Here is a 15,427-nt window from a genome sequence, read left to right on the forward strand (position 1 = left end):
CAAACAAAGAAATTAAAAAAAAAAAAAGAAAAAAAACACAGCATGAAAAACTTGTTCAGCCTGTGACTGACTGTGATTCAGGCGTGCATTGATTTGCAAAAGTGCTGAGGCCCCTGAGAGCTCCGGGAGCTCATCGCCTCTGAAAACAGCGGCTCCTGTGGCTTTTGTGTACAGACAAATGTGCAGCGCAGTGCTTGGAAAGGGAAAAGCTTTTTCCGTGTCGGCTCCGCAGGTGTGATGTAGAGCGCGCCTCTTCCTGGCGGGGGCGGGGGGTGAAAGATGCTGCCGTCTGCCCAAAGTGAGCCCTTCCTCGCGGTTTTTGAAATGAAAATCAGATCATGTTACAGCTAAGGGAAGAACAAATATTAGTGATTTTTACCTATTACTATTTGCTTTAAATTTTAATTTTTGCCTAGAGCTCTCTTCCCAGCTCATTGCCATCTTTCTCTCTCCCCATTTATACAGATTACACAAAGCTTATTAGCTATTCATCAGTCAGGCTGTGGGTATCAGCAGCCAGATTAAAAGGGCTCTAGCCAGGTAAGAAAAAAATCACAGTACCTGATCTAGACCCACTCTTGGATTTAAACACTTTCAGAATATTTTAATGTTTTGCTGGCAGACTCTTTATGACAGATGAGGCGTTGTCTCGCCATGCCAGGGGTTTGTGGGATATTCCACGGATATTTTAACAGCCCCCATGCTTGTCCGTGCCCCCAGGGCAAGTCCCTCAGCGGTGCTGGTCACCTTCCGATATGAGCTTTGCCTTTGGTTTCAGAGGCTTTTGGCTTTGGGTTATCCTCTGCCAGTTTCTCAGAGAGGTCTGGCTTTGATCTGGACTGTGCTTGTGACCTCTCTCGGGCACTCTGCCTCAGACTGGGCCATGTTTTTGGTAGCCAAGCTCCGCTGGGCCTTTTCCAGGCCCAGCCATTGGCCCAGCAGCATGGGACAGCTGCAGGGTCAGTTAGGCCTCCCCCAGCAAACGACATCATTGTTTGTCTGTCTCTCGTTTTTGAGCCTGGTTTGCCGTCTCCAAGGATGAGGTCCACCACTGGGGGCCGAGGAAGATCCCTAAGAAAAGCAGCCGAGGGCCTGGTAGTCACAGTGGGTGCGTGGAGGAGCAGAGCAGGTTGCTGGCGCGCTGAGTGAGAAGGTACTTGCAGGCTTTTTTTTTTTTTTCCCCCTTTTTTTCCCTTTGGTGCCACAAATAAATGCTGCAGGCTTTACTAACAGAGGAAATCCACGTTTCTGATTGTGCTACGTGATGAACCTTGCAGAGGGATTGTTTCCACAGCAGCGTGTTCCTGTAACCAAATGGCAATGTATGAAAAAAAATGACCTGAATCAGGAAGACACATATGTATGAAGCAGTTCATGGCATGGATTTCTGATTGGATTAGATTTTGATAAAAGCGCATTTGCTGAAGTGAAGCTTCACCCCCCCCCCCTCACTGTTTTAAGTTGCTTGTCCTGGGGAGAAACACTGTGGGGAATCATAGCATGTTCTGCCTGGCTTTAAAGAAGTGTTTTTGTTATTATGGGCTAACAGAGATTTGGGCTCTCTGTGATGGGTAGAAGGTATTGATTGTCTTCTGCCCCAGGAGTCCTTCCTCTCCCACTGTGAGCTTTCCTTCTCTTTCCCTGGAGGCTCCAAGTTTGGACTTCACCAGCTTGGGGGAGAGGCAGGCTTCTGCTTCTGTGCACTACAAGTATCCACTGCTCTTTTTCAAACACCTTTTCAATAACTTTTTTTTTAATGTTGTCCTTGAACTATTATCRCTTAGACTTAAAGTCTTCAGGATAAGCATATTACCTTTCTGTATATATTTACAAAGAGCCATCAACATTTACAGCAGATGTGAAAAAGTTTACCTGTCCCGGGCATGGTATTTTCCTACAGAAAACTAGACTTACTAGGTTGGGTTTTCTCCTACTTCTTTATTGTCCTTGCAAGGGTAAGTAAGTGAGTGTTGTGCTTGCACATGTAAATTTTCATGACAGTTTTACAAGACTGCATTTATTGCAGTACCTAAGCAGTAAATAATCATTCTCTCAACAAAGACAGCTATTACCGTATATTGTAATGTGCTAGTGCTGATTTGCTTCTGGATATTCACTGTGCATAAGCAAGAGCACAAGCAGGAGCAATATACTTTTTTTTATCCCATCTTCTCTTATACACCAAGGATGAGTGAATTCTTTTGATGATAGTTTTACTTTGCTTATTTACACATTTTTACTTGTCATTTCTGCTTCTTGTCCTTTGGAGCATATGAAAGATAAATCTCTGCTTTATTTTTTAACTATTGACACATTAAACTGTTACATAACATCCATCACCCTAGATCTGGATGCTTATGCTAATGTTTAAAAAAAAAAGAGGAGGGAGGGACACAACCTTATGTTGCACACCTGTTAGCCTGCCCCAGCTGTTACTGCGCAGCCCCTGTTGTGGGTCCCACTGCAGCCTGCAAAGCGCAGCAGGGAATGACTGGGAGCCAGAAAGCTGCCAGCAGTTGCAGCAAACATGGTGGGTGATCATCCAGAGTAGGAGGGGGTAAAACACAGTCTTCTGCATGAGAGAGGTTCAGCCTCCGCGTTGCAATTGCACGGGCGCAATTGCTGAGTGATGCAGGAAGGGTGGGATTGTGGTTCTGTCTGAAAGGGCCTCCAGCCTTCCCGGACTCTCCATGGGAGGCTGCCCTGTTTTCCCTCCCCTGCATTTGCTCCGTCCTCAGGCAAGTGGGATGAACAAAGCGCCCTGCTCCTACTCTGTCTGTTGCCGAGCTGGTTCAGCTTAGCCTCCGCAGCAGCTTGGTGGTAGGGGAACTGCTCTTGGTGCATGCTGGAAAGGAGAGACCTGACAGTCAGGGTTTCATATTTTAAGGAGCCTGGCCCATGAGGGGGCCCTGCAGCCCTAGAAGAAAAGACTTGGGTGTCCCAGTCCTGGCAGGGGTCCCCCAGGGGCATGGGTTTGGGATATGTGTTGTAGAGCTATCTCCTTCCCATCCCATGACTGAGAGCAGGAATCCCACTGCTATCCCATATAAAGAGCCAGAGGAGCGGGCAGGCAAGAGGCACAGGATCTCCAAATTCCTTCGGACAGCCGGGGGACAAGGCTGTCTTTGAACTGAAAGGAGGCAAGGCAAAGGACCGGTCACTTCCCTGGGGGAATTGATGGGAAGGATGGATCATGCGAAGAGAGTAGCTCTTGCGGACAGAATCTGACTTGCTTTGGTGGATTTGAGGAAAAAATGGTTATCCTGGGAGACAGCAAAGGAAAAGAAAGACTGAGAAAACAGTGGGGAGGTGGCAGCCTGTGGACTTACATAGGCAAGGAAAAAGGGCTACTGAGGAAAGAGTAAATCTGGGTATGCTCTGGGATGCGAGACAGACAAACTGTGGCGAGAACAGAGCAAGATTACACAGCCGCATGAGATTTGCAGTCCAAGCAAGGGAGTAGTGCAGAGAAGGAAGAGCAAAAGGAGAAGGAAGGATTATGACATGGAAAAGGCGTTAGGGGGCTTTCTTGTACAGAATGGCCTGTTGAATGGTGCGACAGATAGAGACCTCAGGAGATTTTTTTTGAAATCACACAGCAGCTGTGGCACACTGAAGTCATGCTAAAGATCCCATTACTTGACAGTCAGTGTTGTTAGATGACTAAATGACTTTAAAATTCAGTCTTTAGAAATTGCTAAGATATATAGGACCTTTTATTTCTTAATTTTACATTATCATAAATATATTTGGTTAATTTATATCTTGAGAAACCTTTGGAATATCTATGTGCTTCTGACATTTAAAAATTATTATTAACTTTTCATTCTTATAAATGATCCTGAGTCTCTGTTTGGATTTGATAAGCACATCTGCATGATTTACAATGGGAAGAAAGATGATTTCCCTTCTCAGTAGCTCAGATGCAGAGGAAATGCATAAATGCAGGATTAATGTTAAGAAAAAATGATAGCCAAGGTTCTGGGTTCAGAAGGAAATGATGAAGTGTCTGTAGTCCAYGTCCTTGCATTAGCTTCATTAATTATAGAAAGGCCACTAGATCAGCCTTTAATGCCATGGTTGTGAAAGGAAACATTGCTAGTCTGAAGCAACCAACAAGCCCCATCTCTTGATTTGTGCTGCTTCATATGCAATTGAGATGAAATGTGGGGATGAGGGAGGAGTGCTATTAAAATAGATTTTTACCAGTGATGGATTTATTCTGTATAATTTTAAAGATGACCTTTTAAACAAAGACTGTGTTCAATTTCATTTGAAAGACCTGAAGAATGATAGCACTTGGAAAATTTGTGTCTGTATGCCAGTAATGATATATACAATATCACAAACAAGGACTGTATACTAAAATGACAGTTCAAACAGTTTGTAGATAAGGTTTCTAGACAGCGAAAGCAATGTAAGGAAGTTAACAGAGGAGTAAGTGTGCCTTCATCAGCTAGAGGACATATTTAGGCCTGAGAAGTAAATAAAGAAAAAATTGAATACTTAATAGTATTTTGTACTAGTTTTAATAGTATTAAAACAAAAAAAGTATTTTGTCTTAATAGAACTGCCACAGATRTGTGTGATTGCTCTTATTTTTAGCCATGTCTCAATTCTTTGAGGTGTGCTGCTTATTATTTTTAAGTTTGCGGTTTGTTTTCCTGTACCAGTTAATATCATTCTCGCTTGGTTCCTGGGCCCATCCAACCAAAATAATAAGAAAAGTAACTCTAATAAACAATGGGCCAAAAAAGTGTTTTCCTCATAATCTTGCTCTGGTAAATAACAACAGCTGATACAGACTTGTCCCCTCCAYTGCAGTTTTCATCTGAATAGTTTTGTGTATGCTAAAAAAAATTAATCATAATAACAACACTACCATGTCAGTAAATACTCATTACCAGCTCAGATAAAAAAGCCAAATTAAAATTGGAAATATTTTTAACCTTAAGATGAACCTTTTTCTCCCTGAGGACAAAGTTTGATTAAAAATGAAGTGATAGTGTTCTGTTTGTAGAAGTAGAGTGTTTTATGTCAGTAAAGCCATTTTTCAGGTGCTTTGTGTGCATTCAGACATTTAAAAATGGCTTTTAAAAATATGCAAAGGTTGCATGTATTATACATAAGACTCAATCATATAGCAGATACAGAAGTAGCAACTAAAAGGGCAGACAAAGCATCTTTTTGAGTATATTGAAGACGTCCCCTACCTGCTTCAAGTCAAGATGACAGAGCAAGCAATTTATTCAGTAACTGTAGACAAGCAGTTTATGGATGCATAGCTGTAGTGTCAAAATGTTAAATAGAAGTCCCACATTTGGGTCTAGATCTTGTTTTACTTTATTTTGGCAAACCTTCCACTTATTTCTGTGTGTAAAGCATATACCCCACCACCCCTTTTGTTATTTTACAAATGTAGTAGACTAAAACTGTATTTTCTTTTCCTGATGTTTTATTGAATCTTGTACCCAGTTTGTGGTTTTAGGAAGAAGTACTCCAGCTGTCGGTTCCTTACAGAGATGGGGTCAGTTGAGCTGGACCTCACTCCTACTCTCATGACGTGATTTGTCACTGCATAGCATCACTAACTGTGGTGAAGAAGAAATGAAGGTGGTAAAGCTGACCTTTCTGGTTCTGCATCATGAAAGCTACTTCAGGGCACGTGATCTTCAGCAAACTCCGAAATCCTTGCTGGCTGGCAGGGGAAGCCAGAATGCCCTCTTTCTTTGGAGACCAGAAAGAGGCATTTTTTAGGCTTTTACCTGTTGTAAAATTGAGTCACAATGTGAAAGAAGTTGGGAGCCACTGCTTTGTGAGAGTGGGAACCATCTGATAGACAGGGCAGAGTGAGCAGTTGACAGGAATGTGGATAGACAGAAAAAAAGTTCTGCCAGTGAAAACAGCCGTAACTTATTTTTCCTATTTTTTTTCCATCTTTTTTTCTGCAGATCTGTATAAACTTGGTTGCCTGCCTGTGTTTGTTCCTGCTTTCAGATTAGATAGAACCTTTGCCTTTGGCTCAGATTAAACTTTTATGGGTTCACATTTCTTCATACTGTTGAGGTCTTTTGAATTTCTCCAAGTGCCTGTGCCAAAGCAGACATGTTACTGATTTGCACAGGAGCTGTGTGCCTCAGCCATGCTAGCAACATGTGCTTTAACAAAGGGTGCCTTGGAAACATGTTCTAAATATATAATATCTCAGGCATAAGAGAATCCATAGGAGTTTTGGCATATCAGAACTGAAAATCATTTTTGGAAAGTTTTATGGGTATGGGAATTGTTTTTGAACTTCAGAAAACTAAAACTACTAGAATTACAGAGGGGTTTTTTAGGCTACATTTTTCCTACTCTTTCAAAGAGATTTTTAAACAACATCCCCCTTTCTTTATTTCTGCCATCACAAATCTTCACCCTGAACAGTATCCTAAAAATATTTTGAATAGATCTGTGTTTTTTGACTGTTTTAGTTTTTAGGTGCTCAGTGTGAGGAACCTTGATGGGACCTAGTTTTCAGAAAGCACAGATGCAATAACTCCGAACTGTAGGCCCTTTAAATATGTTTTGAGAATGACTTGAAAATGTTGGTCATTAGAGAAGCAGTTTTGYTCAATCAGTCATTGAGTGCATCATCCTCCTCACATGCATGTGGCTACTTCTGCAGGAGATAAAATGTTCGGCCAATGCCAGTTGAAGCATTTCTTTCTGGGAATGAGAAACCATGTAGCCTGGAGGAGACCAAGAGACGGCACTGGAAAGCTACACCAGTAATGTCCTTTGCCCTCTCCAAATCTTTGCTTCTATGGCATGGATAACTTGGATTTCTCATTCTCTTTCTCAGAGAACTTTGTTCTGAAAACCTCTTTTCACTGTGCAGCTTGAATAAGCAAACCGGCTTCTGAATTACTAGGGACATGAGGAAGGAATGGCAATAAGTCATAGTAGAAATGTACTGTAATATTCCTCTTCACCAAAGAAAGGATGATTGCTGTTGGACGCACCAATGAGAAGYTGCTGGTCCAAATCTGAGGGACCGCTGAGGGAAGCTGCTTTCCCAATGTGAGGAAGCTTTAGGCCTTTCTCAGTGGTGTCCTAATTGGTACCAGCCTTGGCAAGTTTGCAGGTCTCTAGAGCCTACATAGGGAATAATGAGATTTTGGGAAATTACTCTGCGTTTTTTATCTCATTTGTAATGATCTGTTGAAGTCTCTACTCATGAGAAGAATTTGGGGGATCTTCTGTTCAGTTGGTACCAATGTATCCAGCAGTTTTTCAACACAAAATTGCCAGTAGCTTCCTAACCCTTTCAGTAACAGTTGCAATTGGAGCAGGCAATGAAATATTTGTAAATCTCATTTCTCTCGCTTCCTTTCCCCGTAATATAAAAATCAATTACTTGCATGATTGCAGAAAAGAACGGAAGCCTGCAAGATGGTGTTGGTTTAAAAAATAAATATCTAAGGATCTAACACTTCACTCTGTGATGCCTTTATTACCCAGATGTCACTTCCTCTTAATCATGGAGTTATAGTGTTGTAAAACTGTTCAAAATGTTGGAGTAATCAGATTTAGGAAATTTCAAGAGTGAATTTTGCTAACACTACAATAAATATGTGTCAGTTCTCTAAATCCTGAACCAGGCCAAATGCTTTCTTTAATAACTAGGTGGAAAGATTTCAGTGGCAGCATCTCTGCAATTTGGCAGCCAGTGATAGCCACAGGCATTTTTTAATTAGCACCTTTTTGAAATTGTTAGCTAAATTAGTCAAGTATAAAATAATGTTGCACAAATGATTATGCCCAAATTGCACTTTAAACCTTGCATCTGTCTTAATGTATAGACACACTACTGTCCCGATAATATTATTAACTGGATTGCGTATCTCACCCCTAACAAATACATGGCACATCATCTGAATGAGATCTGGCATACCTTTATAAAATTCTTTTTTAAAGTGCCTGGAAGCTGTTTGATACTGGCATTTCTAATATTACAGTTTGTCAAGTGTAGTCAACAGTACTTTTCCTTATTACCTGCAACAGAGAACCTGATTTTGATCTCATACATCTTTCATAGGTATAAACCATTAATTTTACTTATTCTGAGTTTATGCTGCTGGAGTAAAGAAACCTTCTCTGGATCTTTGAGAGCGGTTATCCTGATTAGAAGCTAGTGTTGACACAAGCTGTGAAATTGATATCACAAGATGTTATTGTCCCCATCTTTGGAGTTATTTGTTAAATCTAATATTACAGTCTTCTTGCAAAAAGAATATAGGTGTAAGAAACTAATACTGTAAAATAACAATCCATATGTGTCACATATTACACAATTATATATGTGTCAGTGATAAATGTCATCTGACAAATTTTACTGGGCTCATGCATATATTTTGAACACTCTTCTATATGAGTTCTCCATATGAGTTATCTGAATTATTCCCCCTTTTTTACAAATGCACACCTGAATTCCAGTCAAACTAATGAAACTTTCTGTCATTATTTGTCAGTCTTTTTCACATGTATATGTAATCTCTTCACATTTTTTTACCCATACCAGGCACACACACCTCGCTCATAACTGTTTAACCCCAGGTAAATTACATGCATCCTTTCTGCAACCATTCCTTTAGCCTGCTCAGTTCTCACTCACCCTTGAGCTTGACTTTTGCTGTAAAAGAGTAGCCTACTCCTAACTTCCATTAGTTAGCTAAGTCCCTCACATAGAACAAAATCAGTGAAAACAAGGGAGAAGATAGAATTTATGTGGTGTTGTAGGTCAAGACTAGGTGAACTTATAAACATGAATTAAATTTTATTTTTGTAACATGTAAAAGAACTACCAACCGCCTTATCTTCAGGAAGCTTTTAACCTCAAGTTATGAATGCACCTTTATTTGCCCTGAAGTCATCTGTCACCCTTACTTACAGTTAGGCTGAAGTGTGTTCATCCCAGTTCACACATGGTTCAGAGAAAAGAGGCAAAGTGATACACAGGAACCTACTCTGTTCTTATTGAAAACCACCAACTTTTGCCTGCTTCTGGGAAGAAGCCACATGCTTAGGAAAAAACTTGTTTAGTATATCCTACCTGCAGGAGTGGTGGTGTTACTCCACGATTTCCTGCTGTGATAGGGCTGGGGAATATCAGATTCAGTATGTAATGTAAGTAGAAAAATTAAAATTGGGTATCATGGTGGTATAAGAGGTCTGAGCAGAAGTAACTTACGAGCTGAGGAACCAGAGAAAATGCAAATTAAGGCAGCAAAGGGTTGGCTTAAGCTGTCAAGTTATTGAAATGTTTTTATTTTATTTTCTTCTAATAGCTGTAGTAGTTGCTGTACTCCTCTACTTAGCTTATGTGGCATGTAACTCGCAACGCAAAATACCCTTTGATTCAGGGTACAGCGGTGTGATTTTATGCCTTTATCAAGTCATCTCCCCAGGTTATTTAGACAGCTCAACTAAAGGAAATATTGGATCTTCAGGAGCCTGCTCTTCCTCGTCGTTTGAACAAATCTGTCTTGGATGCAGGATAAAGGTACCTGGTGGTTAGTAGCCCAGCTTTGCATTGGTATTTAAGGTGTCTGGTCTGTATGGTTATACAGACTTCTTATTCCTTTGGATTGCAGTATACATAGGCCAGTACTGAGATTCCTACAAACCATTCATAGGCATGAAACCTGATAAACGTATTGGCCACTGAACATAATGTGATTAATTGTGAGTTAATCATTAAGCTATCAAAACCATATTAAATGTTGGGAAAGGTATAGCCTCTATGTCTGCCGTAGAGATTTAAGGCCTTTGAGGGTTGACAATTTTTTTATGTTATTGTTGATTTAGCTTTGTTAATACTTGGCCTTTAAAATATAGAGATTAGATAAATATAAATACGGGTTTTTAATTACATAGACAGCTTTTTAACTCTAAAATTACTGCCAATCTGTAGCTTAACGTGTTCAGAGAGAGTGCTATTGAGGCTTCCAATTTTTAAAATAAATGTAAAATATGGGACACAGAAAATATCCAAGATTCCTTTTTCTGTTCTTTCACCATGGCATGGAGCCTGAGAGGTATAGATGGGCCAGCTGATGTGAAGTATCAGTCAGATAAAAAAATCTCAGTGGAGCTTTCCTAGATGGATGGGACTTGAACAGGCCTTAAGGGCCTGACAGGACTTGAGTAATATGGGGTACCCTGTAGCAATCCTAGGCTCCTTATTCTCTCTTCTGCGCGGGGCAAGGAATTGCAGTTGGAGTAGCTTGCAGATTTCATGCRAGCAGCGATCTTCTCTGGAAATAAACTGCAAGCACCAGTTTGTTCCAGTTATACAACTGCTAACAAGCAACCACTAATATATTGTAATCTGCACTGCTTTGGTCTTCATTTTGGACTTTCACAGTGTAAGATTAATGTTTTTACACATAACTTCCATCTTTTYTGTGATGTGGGTCTCTTTTATGTCTTTTTAAAGCACTTGTAATTCTGCTCCAGCTGCTTTGTCTATGTGTCCTGTCACACTGCAAGGATACTTATGTTCAAGCACTGAAGCCAAATAATCTTTGTTAGCCGTTCTCTTGAGGGCAGTCCTTTAGGTCTGATCTGTCCAGCCATGCACCATGCAGCTAAAAAGGGGAGAGGGGTGCTTTTCTGTCACTTCCTCTTAGTTGCTTGGGGCATTTTTACTTTGCTAGTTCTCTTTGTGTTGCTGAGCTCTTGGATACATTGTGTTATCACTCCCAGTACTCCACATTATTCCTGGGTGTTAGATCTTGGGGCTTAGTCCCTTTTCTGGAGTTAATTAATCGTGTTGCTTTGGTCTGCCTGAGGTACTACATTGTGTGTCTACAGATTTTGCTTATCAGATAGCCAGTTACATCATTTATAGTATTACTAGCAAAAGTTTCATCTGCATTGGTTTCACACTGTGCCATATCTTGAATGTGCCATTGAACACAGAGATTCTTCAGTCTCTTCAGGTTCTTAACTACCTCTGCAGGATGTTTTGCAAGACTATCTCTACACCTCCATTCTTAGACGGTTTCAAGTTGCCAAAGCTGCCAACAACCAGCTCTTCTCCAGATAGGTCCTCAACCTATTAAGCCATCTGTAGTTTTTCTCTCAGGATTTTTCCCAGAAAATTTAGATTTTACAAGACTTTACTTTTTAAAGATCTTCTGGCAGTGATTACTTCCTTGATTCTGCTAATATGGCTGCCTATGCCTAACGGTAACTGTGGTGTTAGGGAAATTTTGTAGTTGCAGTCTTTTGTCATCTCCAAATATCAGTGGAGCAGCTTCTGTTTCAGAGAAGAAAGTTAACTAGTGTTCATATACTGTGAAAGACTCACTGGTACCTTCCACCTGGGAGCTCTTCCATCTGCCAGAGATGGAGAAGATCTTATTGATCTTAATTAGCACTAGAAGATCTTAATCATGCCATTTGGCACCAGCTCTACTCTATACAACATAGTGTTACCATGACTTAGAATAGGACTGTGCTGACTGCTACTAACCTCTGGACTCTAGCTTCTCTAGCACTAGCACATGCCTTGTGAGTACATTAATAGATCTGCACAATTCTGAAAAGTTTTCCCTTTGATGGTCTCATCATCACCTATCCCAGTAAAACTTACTCCTAGGAACAGTATGCCCCAACAAATGGATGCAGCGGCCCAAGGTTTTACTATCCAGCCTTTGGCTTTCCAGTGCTTTCTTCGATGCCCCTTCTCCATTTTTTTTCCCAGGGACTCCTTTCAGAAAAGTTCAAGAACTGAAGATCTTCCTGGAATTTAGAGCAAAAGAACTTGTCCTGTTCTGCTAAGCAAGCTGAGCAGGTACTTCTTGGTAATGAAGGAAACAAAAGATGGAGACTGGTGATCAACTGTAAGAATCAGAATGTATGTATTTGGAAGTGCACATTCAGGATAGTGTCCCGGGTACTTACTTTTTCTCCAAGTGGTTCACAAGATACTTCTAGTTTTCAGGTGTTTGCATGGGAAGAACTGATGCTTTTTCACTAATCGGAGCTGTTTCCAGATGCTTGGGAGAACAGTGAACCCTTTGGCTGGCTCAGGGCAAGTGTACATATTCCTGTTGCCAGACAGGTCATGATGGCTGCATGTGTGTATGCTACGCTACACGAGCCAGCATGGGAAGTGCCTGCAGGTCTGGCTTGGTGTCCCAGGGTATCCCTCTTTGTCCATGAGTGTGAATGTGCCCATGGGACTTCTGAAGTGCCCAGAGGCGACAGGTCTAAGGCAGCATGTGCAGGGGCAACCACCTTTCTGTGAATGTTAAACATGAGGACCAGGGATGCCAACTTGGCATAGAAGCAGAGGACAAACACAGACATGCATATTCAATCAGACGCATAAGAATTACATTTGGAAAATTTAAATTTTCTGTTCTCATATGCATCACATCATATAAAAAAATCAGTGGATTGATAGCCCATATGATTTTAAAACACTCAGGATTATTTCTACTTTATTACCTTTTATGCCATTGTTTGGAAACAATTTTTGTTTGTTTACATCTGAGCTTAAAATCACATTGCAGTACTAGCAGGCTCCATTTAGCTATGGTACCAGATGTTGGTGACATTTTAGAGAGCATAAATAACAGGCAGCTGTGAACTGTGAAGTCGTAATTCTGTCAGGGCATCCTTGTTACTGTTTGTCAAACTAAAAGAGCAAATCTTGAGTGATATATTTATTTGGCAGAAGTTTTTTCAAGCATGCATCACTGAGTACCCACTGCTTTCACGAGGCTGGATTTCATGGGGTTTAGATGTTGTAACAACTAACTTTGTGTGTCCTGGTATCTAGCAAAATTCATATTTCTGAAAAGATGCACAGGCCATACATGGGAAGAGTGAAGTGCCTAAGTGAGTTTCTCAGATCTGAGAAGCTGAACAGGGTGTTGCAGTCTCAGGGAAAAAAAAACTATATAATTAACGTGCAGTCAGTGAACTGTACATTCAGGATCAATGTGAGCAATACAGCAGGTGATCTGCTGGGCTCAGGCTCCTCGGGGCGCTGCCAGGGAGGCAGCTTGCCCAGGCCCACACGGAGGCCGCGATGGCAGAAACGGGGCAGCTCGTGGCTGCACCAAGCCTGCTCTGACAGCTGCTGCTCCCTTCCCACTTCTTTACGCATAGCCTCAAGTTGTCAGGCTTCTGTTATCCTTCTTTTCAAGCTGACTCCTTCTTTTCAGTCTCCTGGTAATCCCCTGGTTACTTTTTAATCCATGTGATGGTTGCCTTAGGCAAACTCTGCCATTGCTAACTTGCTCCTAGCATTACCAGTTTCAGAATGGTTTCAAGTATTTTATTCTCACAGTTTACGTTCACATTTGTGTCTTATCATCTGTTGTTGTCTGGACTGTGTTGCCAAAAGGAAACCATGCAAAGTCCTCCACAGCTGAGGAGAGGTAAGCCTCGAGCCTCCTTTATCTATCACTGGAGTAGGATGTAGATTCTCAGGTTGTCTTTAGCCCTCATGTTTGCATCCCTCCTCTGCGAGTACCCCAGTTACTGCAATTCTGAGTATTTTTAGCCTAATATAAGCATAATATTACCAATCTGAGCATTTGGAGCAGTCTGGGTCTCAGAAGTGAAAAAAGCAAAGGAACCCACCTGGTTTGTAACTGTATTGGACCTTACATGTTAGCCAGGTGCCTAGCAGCTTGGCCCTGTTAAGGGTGCAAATATTGTACCTGCACCCACTGGTATGAATCTAGATTCTAGGAGAACTTTATCAGAAAATGTTTAGTCTTCAGCAGACTTCAGGTGCATGTACAGTTGGGCAGCCTTTGTGTGATGCCTGTGTACCAAAAAAGATATCTCTCTACATTACCCCCCAGGATCCTTTCCTCACTTTGCTAGCTCAGCTGACTGTGGAGTGCCTTGTGCTGTGAGAAGCAGCAGTGCAAAGGCATTACAGGAAAGAGAATAATATGATATATTTGGGGTCTTTACAGACAATTAAGGCATCTGTACCTCCGTGCTTTTTCCAGACGTGGTCTGTGTGAAAGGTGGGGAACTTTCACCCTTAGATTTCTATGGGTATATCAGCCCAGGAGAGTTTGCCTGTGTACATAAATGTATATTTCATATTATCCTAGATTTTTTAGTGCCTGATCATAACCTGTGGATAAAAAGAATACCTAAGAGACAGACTGAAGGCCGGACAGGCTTTCTTTGAGTCACAAGAACAACAGTTAGGGAAACAAAATCAAATTTGAAATCTGCTTTTATCTGATCAGATTGTCATTATAATTGGTTGTCAGATATCTTTTTGAAGGCAAACCAGTGAAAACTGTTTTTTTGAACATTTTTTGAAATTATACCACAAGAAACATCATCTGTTTTCACTGATATTTTATGTATGTATAATAGGCAAGTCTAGAAGAGATAATAGAATCTTCCTATACAGATAAAGTATTTAAGTGTTCCTGAAAAAACATGTGCTTCTTGCCTGTAAAAAAAAAGTTGCAGCATGAGAAGAAATTTCCTTTTCCAGAATTTGTAGTGCACTTTTTCATGCAACCCTTTCAATAGATAAATAAATATAAAAGGTATTGCATTGTTCGTGTAAGAGAATGTAGTCAGCACATTGAGCCTCTTCTCTCGCTAGATGGCACTATTACACTCAGAACATTGACAGCCCTAGTCTACTTTTTTGAGTGGCAGAGATGTAGCTGGGTATATTTTGGTTAACTGTATTTTATTTCAGTTTTGCAGATGTGGCAGGTTAAACAAATTGCTGTTGCAACAGCATTAATTCTTGAGTCCATATGGTCCATTCATTTTTGTTCTTGGTTTGTTGTTTTTTGCCTTCCATGCACCGACCAATTTTGCAGAGATTGTGCAAACATAATTCTAAGTTAACCTGTTAGCAAATTTAAGAAGGGTAGTTCAAGGACTGAGGTATGCAAAAGCAACATATGCCTTGAGTCCATGTGGTTTTTTTCAACACAAGAATAAGATGTGTGGACTTGATATACAGTCCTGTGGGGTGTGAACATAAACATGGGATAAGAAAGAGGATTCTAGGACTTTAAGTTCTAGAAAATGGAAAAAGCACATCAAGAAATCAGAAGAAAGGGCAAAAAGGAAGGAACAACAATAGAGATTCGGGTGTTGATTAGCACTGACAAGATATTAAGCCACTGAAATTGATAGGAATAAACAGATTTTTTTCTTAGAAACTATGAAAAAAGAAACAATATTTTTTATCTGAAAGGGAGCATAAAATAACTTTGCAAAACCATATGCCTATATGAGTCATTGCCTTCCTTTAACACTGTACAGTCCAAACCCAGCCTGCTAGAACCTATGGGATGCCTTAGAGCAAAACCCACTTCAAGAATCAACATGGACCAGGGAGGCCCAACTAAAAAGGAGGCTCATCAGCCCC

Source organism: Apteryx rowi, unplaced genomic scaffold, assembly GCF_003343035.1.
Source record: "Apteryx rowi isolate R43461 unplaced genomic scaffold, aptRow1 scaffold_725, whole genome shotgun sequence".
NCBI lineage: Eukaryota > Metazoa > Chordata > Aves > Apterygiformes > Apterygidae > Apteryx > Apteryx rowi.